Genomic DNA, 8,886 nt, shown 5'->3' with positions numbered 1-8,886 from the left:
CAACATGCATGAAGTATCGCCAGCAAGGGAAACACTTGAGCTTTGATGTCCAGGGTTTTTACTGGGAGTCAGTCATGTGGGCATGGCTGACCACTCGTGTGGCTGACCTCAGGGTCCAGTGCCCGCAGAGGTCAAGTTGATAGTGCATGGTGGCCCAAGGCCTCCACCATGAATCATATTGCGAACACAACTATCAGACGTAGTCTAGGGTCCTAGGTATATACGAGGTCAGACAATTAAGTTCGCAAACTCATCCTAGAAAAAGTGCTACATACCTCATTGCTGAATGTCACTGCGGTCACCTTCGAAGTACTCCCCTTGGGAAGCCAGGCACTGATGCAAGAGTCTAATCCATCCTTCAAAGCAATTTTGGAACTCTTTTTCTGGAATGGCCATCAGAGCTGTCGTTACATTACCCTTGATGTCCTGAATGTCATTAAAATGTCTTTCTTTTGATATTTCCTTTATCTTCAGGGTAAAGAAAGAAATCCAGAATCGGTGAGTGGGGAGGGTGTTCCAATACAGTTATTTGTTTACTGGCTAAAAACTCCCTCGCAGACCTTGCTGTGTGAGCTGGTGCATTGTTGTGATGCAAGAGCCGTGAATTGTTGGTGAAAAGTTCAGCTCGTCTAACTTTTTCATGCAGCCTTTTCAGCACTTCCAAATAGTAAACTTGGTTAACTGTTTGTCCAGTTGGTACAAATTCATAATGAATAATCCCTCTGATATCAAAAAAGTTAGCAACATGGCTGCAACAAGTTTGCGAACTTAATTGTGAGACCTCATAGACACGCTTGTCAGACATGACAGTCCAGAGCCTTAAAGATGACCTCCCAGGAGCAAAACAAAGGCATCCTGCAGACAGGCCTTCCTTTGGAAGGTGTAGGATTGGAACACCTCAAGCCTGCAGAGTTAACTCTTCACTGTATAGGGCTAAATGTTATGGTGGATCAGGAATGCATATTTAAGTTCATGTTAAAACTAAGGCTGGAAGAAAGTGGGTTCTTACCTAATCCAGGCTTCAGATGAGACTGCAGCCCCAGCTGATACCTGGATAGCAGGCTGGTGAGAGATGCTGAAGGAGAAACCATGCCCATATCTGAGGGAAGAGAATTCCAGGCTGAGAGCACAGCAGGAGCAAAAGGCACTGAGGTGGGACTGAGCTTCCCAGAAGAGAAGGAAGGCCAACACACGACAAAGAAAAGAGGTGAGATCAGAAGGGTCATCTGGTGCTAGGTTAGAATGCCTTGTGGACAGGATGACAGAAAGAGAGGAGTCTAAGAGGACACCCCCACTTGGAGCCTGAACAACTGAGCTGGTGGTGGAACCATATACTAAGAATGGGAAAATCACTAGACAGACTCCAAGATGGCCCCAATGATCCCCACCTCCTGGTATCCACACCTTCTGTAATCCCTTCCCCATGAGTGTGGGCAGGGCATTGTGACTTGCTTCTAACAATCGAGTAAGACAAAGGTGATGGGATGTCACTTTCGAGATTTGGTTATGAAAGATTGAGATTTCCATCTTGCTCCCACTGTCTCTTTCGATGGGTCTGATGAAGACTGCTGCTATGTTGTGAGTGGCCCTGTGGAGAGACCCAAGTGGTGAGGCGCTGAGAGCTGCCTCCTCAACAGCCAGCGAGGAACTGAATCCTCCAACAACACGTGAGTGAGCTTGGGAATGTTCCCTTCCCTCATCAAGCCTTCAGATGACACTGAGGACCCAGCTGACACCTGGGTGGCAGCCCATGAGAGACCCTGAAGCAGAAAAAACCAGCAAAGCCACATCCAATTCCTGTCCCACAGAAACTGTGAGATCATAACTGTTTGCTGTTATTTCAAGCCTCCACGCTTGGGGTAATTTGTTGCAATAACTCACTAATGCAGCAGGTTTGGCCAGAGGTTAAAAGGGGAGTCAGGAGTTATAGTGTTTGCCATGTTGAAATAAAATGTAAGAAACATCTGGCTTCCCTCAACTGCAGAGCCTGAGACAAGGATTGAGTACACATTCTCCATTAAAAGGGGACCTTAGAAAGCATGAGCAGAGAAGAAGGGAAATGAGGAGGAGGTATAGGCAGCAAATACTGAGAGTTTGAATGAGCACATTTCTGCAGAGGGTACCTGGAGCTCAGTCCCTCTGGGGACCTCTGAGAAAGTTTGTAGGATACATACTTGAGCAGGGAGGGAGCTGGGGTATTGATTCACCAAAAGTAATGGAGGGTTATTCCCAGGGATGTTAGAATTCCGACCTTTGGCCATGTGGGCCATAGAAAGCGCCCACACAGAGCACCTCTGGGGTTCACTAGGTCTGGGACTAGAGTGAGGCGAATGAGGCACAAAGATTGATTTTTTTCCCTCTGCGTTGGTTCCAAAATATCTCTGCACATCACTGTGACAGATCTCGTCTTAATTTAAAATTTTGCTATTTCATTCACCATGATGTTTTGTATTAATTTTGATTTTTTAAAACATTGCATTAGAATAATAGTCATCTTGACTATTGAGTTCTTTGGTGCCCCCTTAAATTTTGCTCCTGAGGTGAGTGCTTCACTTCTCACCCTAATTCCAGACCTGGGGTTCAGAGTCAGAGGCCATCAGCATACACAGGAGAGCACTCAGGTGTCAGCTGCCACATCGGACTCAGGGTGGGCTCAGTTCCACTGTAGTAACAAGCAGACCCCAAATCTCAGGGGTTTAAGACACCAGAGATTTTCCTTCTCACCCAGCTACTGTCCGGGCAAGAAGGAAAAGAACACAGTGAGTCTCCTGTCTTAACTCCCACCCTGGATTTTCTTTTTTCTTCTTCTTTTTTTAATGTGGTGAGATACATGTAACATAAAATTTACCATCTTAACCATTTTTAAGTGGACAGTCCAGCGGCATTCACATCATTGTGCAGCCATCACCACCATCCATCTCCAGAACTTTCTCATCTTCACAAACTGGAACTCTGTCCCCATTAAACACCAACTTCCCATACCCCTTCCCCAGCCCCTGGCACCATCATCTACTTCCTGTCTATGAATTTGACTCCTCAGGGGACCTCATAAGTGGAGTCATACAGTATTTGTCCCTTTGTGACTGGCTTATTTCACTTAATATGAGTATGATGTCCTCAAGTTTCATGCATGTTGTAACAGGAGTTAGAATTTCCTTCCTTTTTTTTTTAAATTTTAAGTGATAAAAATATATATAACATAAAATTTACCACTAACCATTTTTAAGTGAACTCCAGAACTTTTTCATCTTGCAAACCTGAAACTCTAGACCCACAAAACACTAACTCCCCCATTCCCCTTCCTCCCACCCCTGGCACCCACCATTCTACTTTCTGTTTCTATAAATTTGACTACTTTGAATAGGTCATGTAAGTGGAATCAAGCAGTATTTGTCTTTTTGTGAGCATAATGTCATGACGGTTTGCCCATGTTGCAACATGTGTCAGAATTTCCTTCCTTTCTAAGGCTGAATAATATTCTACTGTTTGTAAATACCACATTTTGTTTATGCATTCATCAATTGATGGGAACTTGGGTTGCTTCCACTTTTTAGCTATTGTGCGTAATGCTGCTGTGAACATGGTGTACAAGTATCTCTTTGAGACCCTGGTTTCAATTCGTTTGGGGTGTATACCCAGAAGTGGGACTGTTGGGTCATGTGCTAATTCTATGTTTCATTTTTAAGGAACTGCCAGACAGTTTCCACAGTGGCTGCACCATTTTACATTCCCACCAACAGGGCACAGAGGTTCCAATTTTTCCACTTCCTCTCCAGCGCTAGTTATTTTCTGTTTGTTTGTTTGTAGTAGCCATTCTAATAAAAGTGAGGTGCTATCTCATTCTGGTTTGGATTTGTATTTCCTTGATGATTAGTGATGTTGAGTATCCTTTCATTTTTATATTGGCTATTTGTTTAGGGATTTTAACGACTCTGTTTCAAGGAAAGCTTAGGACATGGGTGCCAGTCTCCTTGCCAATGCCAGGGCCAGCTGGCCTCATGGGAACTGGGCAGGGGGAGGGTCCCCCGGGCTGGCTGCTTGAGCCAGGTAGAAGCTGGGGGCAAGAGGCAGGCATGGTGGTGGCATACCCACTAGGACATTGCCAGTGAACTTTGTGACTTGGCACCAAGACACACACCAAGGGTCACAGAAAACCCCAGTGATTCTCACACCCCCAGATATGGGGGTGGCAACAGGAAATGATCTCAGAAAAGTCCCTTCTTGGATCACTCAGAAAAAAAATGATGTTTTTTGCCCAGAGGCACCCTCTGCCCTCTCCAGCTCCTGGTGGCATCACCTACAGGACACTTGGCCAAGACATTGTCACACCTGCACACAAAACCCAGACACACTGCCCTGTCCTCACCTCTTGTAGTGTGGAGTTGATTGGCAGCTCACAAACATCCTTCATTCCTCTCCCCACAGAACACAGATTGTTCCTTCAATCAACTTGCTTTTCCTTTTTTTTTTTTTAATTCTTAAATGAATTTATTTTGAAAGGAACCTTATTCCACTGCCACAAAAAGAAGACAGGGCCATTTCCAAAAGTTGAAAGCAGAAAAAGAAAAAAAGAAAAAAAAAAGAACATCGGTGGGGTAGGCGTGGGTGATATTAAATTTGGTTAATGTGGCTGCCTGCTGAAGGCTGGAACTGGGACGAGGATGAGGAAAGTGAAGCATCCAGGGGCAAAACGTGGGGGGTTGCTCGCTCTCAGGGCTGTACCTGCATTCCCAGGGCCCTGAGAGCTGCAGCCTCACCCTCTAGTCCAGCCTTCGATCAAAGACACTGCTCTTTTTATTAAAAAGAAAAACAAAAAGGAAAATAAATGAAAGAAAAAGTGTTTAAAGGTGTCAAAGATATAACTGCAGTAAACTCAGACTTTGACATTCATTCATGTAGCCATTATTGAGCACCAGCTGTCTACCAGACACTGTTGAAGGTGCAGGGGACGCAGCTGTGACCACAGCAGGTGTGCTGGTGGGAGGCGGGCAGTGAATAATGGAAAAAAGTCACTTTGAAGAAGATCAGTGCTTTTAAAAAATGAAAAAGTACAGCAGGTTAAAGGAGACTGGAGATGGCTGCAATTTTAAGGAGGGGGATCAGAGAAGGTCTCAGTGAAGTGACATTTGAGTAGAGACTTTAAGAAGGTGAGAGGAGAAATGTGTGGATGTCTGGGAAAGGAAGGGCAGTGCAGGCAGAGGGAACAGCCAGTGCAAAGACCCTGAGCCGGGAATGTGCCTGGAGTGTTTGAGGAACAGCCTGTGTGGCTAGAGCAGAGTGTGTGAGGAGAGCAGAAGATGGTGAGGGCAGGAGGGGACAGGGCAGAGTATTCAGGGCCTTGTGGGAAGACTCAGGCTTTTGCTCTGAGTGAGGTGGGAGCCATGGAGGGTTCTTGAACAGAGGGATGTTCCCTGACTCGGGTGCTCATAGGCACCTCTGGCTGTGGTGGAGGGATGAGGGTGGAAGCCGGGGGACCAGGGCAGAGGTGACTGCACTGGTCCAGGTGAGCAAAGATGGGGGCTGGACACAGGAAGTCACCCAGAGTCCATATTCCCACCCCAGTGTAGTAGAGAGCACCAAGATGCCCAGCTCTGCCAGAGTTTATGTGACCCTGAGCCATCCGCCCACTCTAGTCTCAGTTTCTCCACCTGTGAAGTGACACGTAATCCTTCCTGGCTCAGGTCTGGTGTGGGTAGGGCTGTGCTGCCTCTGGGGTGGGGAGAGCTGCTGTGGAGGGTCCCAATCTCCCAGGCAATCAGCGGAAGCCTTTGGAGTTAAGGGAGACAGGAAAGAACCCATGAGGGCTGACGCAAGCGTGGCTGGGTGTTAAATACTTTGAATATCACCTCTGACTTCATTGCTTGCAGCACATAATGTCATCCCCTTACCTCTCTGGCTTTATCTCCCACTTCTCTCCCCCTCCCTCACGGGACTTCAGCCACATAGGCCTCTTTGGTTTTCCATACGAGACACTCTCTGGCCTCAGGGCCTTTGCACAGGCTTTTCAATCTGCCTGAAACTCTCTTCCCCAGATATCTTCATGGCTTTTCCCTCCTCACTTCCTTCAGGTCTTTCCTCAAATGTCACTTTCTCAGTGAGGCCTTCCCCAACCACTCTGTTTGTCGACCCCCCTACCCCCCTCCCTGCCACCTCCCAGCATCCCTTCCTCCTCCTGCTTATTGTTCCCATCCTGACATTCTCCACAATGTTCTTACATACCACGTTCATGATCTCCCATGTGGGAATGTCAGCCCCATGGGGCAGAGGTTTTGTTCTGGCTTGTTCACACCTATACCCCCAGCCCCTAGAACAGTGCCCGGCATGCAGTGTTTGAGTGAATGTGTGACAGTCAACTCTGTAAAAAGTGCCTATTTCATGGAAAGATGAACTGAGGGGCAACGTGTGAGCCACAAAGGAGAGGTTGTGACAGCAGAGATGCCTAGGGTGGGCCTGTGGGACACTGCCATCATCCACTCAAGAGTTTTAAAAATTGGGATGAGGTTCACAATCCAGTGGCATTCAGCACCTTCACAATGTTGGGCAACCATCACCTCTATCAGAACTTCGTTCCTTGTTTGTGGCTTAATACTATTTCATTGAATGGATGGACCACATTTTGTTCATCCATTCATCCGTTGCTGGACACGTGGTTTGTGTCCACCGTTTGGCAAGTGAGAATCACACTGCTGTGACATGGACATACAAGTATTTGTCAGAGTCCCTTTCAATTCTTTGGGGTATCTACCTACGAGTGGAATGATTAGGTCATAGGGGAATCCTGTGTTTAACTTTTTGAGGAAGCGCCAAACTGTTTTCCACAGCTGGTGAAGAGAGACCACAATCTGATAGAGTCCTGGGGATAACTTTATTCTTACTGAAGCCCCTGGCTCCCAGAATACATTGCTTCTTTCTGAGACTGGTCGTGACCATCCGCACCATTCCCCATGACCCCAGAAACCAGTGACAGGGGTGGGGGGGTGGCAGCTGGAGAAACTGAGGCTCAGGGAGAGGTTGACCTGGGCTCTCAGCCTAAACCCCCTTCCTTCCCCGCCTTGCCCCACATTCTGGGACCCTGGGACCCCCTTGCAGGGTCCCGGGGAAGCTGGAGCCCATCCTCACTGGGCATTGTCCCCAGCCTGCCACTCCCAGAAGTCCTTGCAGAATGGGGAAGAGGCTGAGAGCTTCGAGAAAGAGGCAGAAATGTCACTGAGTGTTCCCAGCCCAGGGACTGCACAGCTTCCTGTTGGCTGCTACCAGTTCCTCCTCCACCCACTGCCACCCACAGCTGCTCCCCTTTCTCAGCGGGGCCTCCCCCCTCTGGTTACCCCCACCCTGAGCACTTCTTTCCATTTCTCTTTCCTGTGATTCCTCTAACCACTTCTCATTAGAGACTTAAAATATTTTGAAAAGTTTTACAGGGCCTCAGGTTCACAGAATTGATTAAATATACTTCTCATAACCATCAGTCCACCCGTGACCAGCTTCGGTTTACTTTATCCTTTTTTAAATCCTGTACGCACCCCGCCCGCCCCGTGAGCTCCCCCCACCAAGGATTGGGATGTGACCATGTTCCCTCCCTCCACCACCTCCAATTCTGTTTCTTATTCCCTTGCTCATTTCTGTTTGTTTGTTTTCTTTCGCGTATGCTGACACCTTATCTTGTCAGCGCTTTATGACAAAGGGTGGCTTTTGTATGGGACTCCGGGGACTTCATTTTTGCTCAAGAGTCTACTACGATCAAATCATCAAGTTGTACCCTTTAAATATATTATGATTTTGTCGATTGTACCTCAATCAAGCTGAAAAAGCTGAAAACAAGATTCTACTACAAAGTCCATCAAGTAAATCAAGATGTTTGCACTTCACTCACTTTTTAAAATCAGGACAGGAATGTGTTGCTAAGATTCATCTCCTTGTATGCCCCTGGGGTTCTTTTTCACCACTGTGTAATATTCCAATCCACTTTATGCAGTGGCTGAGGAAGCATTCAGTTTCTATTAAACTTGAATGGCCATCGAGTCCCTGAGCTGCCTTACCGATCTTTGGCATTGTCGCTTTTAAATAACTCACACTTACTTCCCTAAATGTTGGCAATCACTGGGAGGGGGTGAAACTGGGGATACTGTGGGGCCCAGGTGACAGTGATGAGCCCTCTCCGCTCTGCTGGGGGGCCCACTCTCTGCCTGGCTGTCTGCAGCTGCTTATAAACCAGCTATTTATAACCCCACCCTCCCCCAGCCCTCGTCACAGCACCACCACCACCACCACCCCGCCTCCCCCCTGCCTGCAGTGAACTCAGCCCCGATGGAGAAGAAGAAGTGGGTTGCTAGGAGCTGGGGTTTGTTTGAGGTTTGGGGTGCACCCGCAGCTTCCTGAAGGCCTTCATTTCCTAAAAGCAGAGAACACTCAGGGGTGACAGCTCAACCCCTTTTTCTTACTGCTGCGGTCTTGAGCTGAAGGCAGAGGAACTGGGTGCTGTGACCCAGGACGCCCTCCTCTTCTGACCCCCAGAACGTGCCCCTCTTTATGTATCACAGCATCTTGCTTGCCCTCTCGTCACTTTGGGCTCCTCCATCAGGTCTCTGTCTGTACCTACATTTAAGCAGACATATTACCCCATCTCAAGATGTCCCCTAACTCCAGCCCCAGGAAACTGACTGGCCCAGGCAAGTCTTCGGGACCCAGGCCAGGGAGGCACATGTGTGGTGCCTCCCACTTCACTCTGCCCCATGCCAAGGCCCCAAATAGCTCGGCTTCTATATTTAGGAGTTTACTCAGCAGTGCCCAGGAACTATACATACGGCCCAACTCAGTGCTGCCTCCCAGCACCCTGCGCCAGGCTGGGTGGGGGGCATGGGTTAGGAGGATGCCACTGGGGGCTGGGAG

Source organism: Rhinolophus ferrumequinum, chromosome 18 (assembly GCF_004115265.2).
Source record: "Rhinolophus ferrumequinum isolate MPI-CBG mRhiFer1 chromosome 18, mRhiFer1_v1.p, whole genome shotgun sequence".
NCBI lineage: Eukaryota > Metazoa > Chordata > Mammalia > Chiroptera > Rhinolophidae > Rhinolophus > Rhinolophus ferrumequinum.
This window is presented reverse-complemented; position numbering follows the sequence as displayed.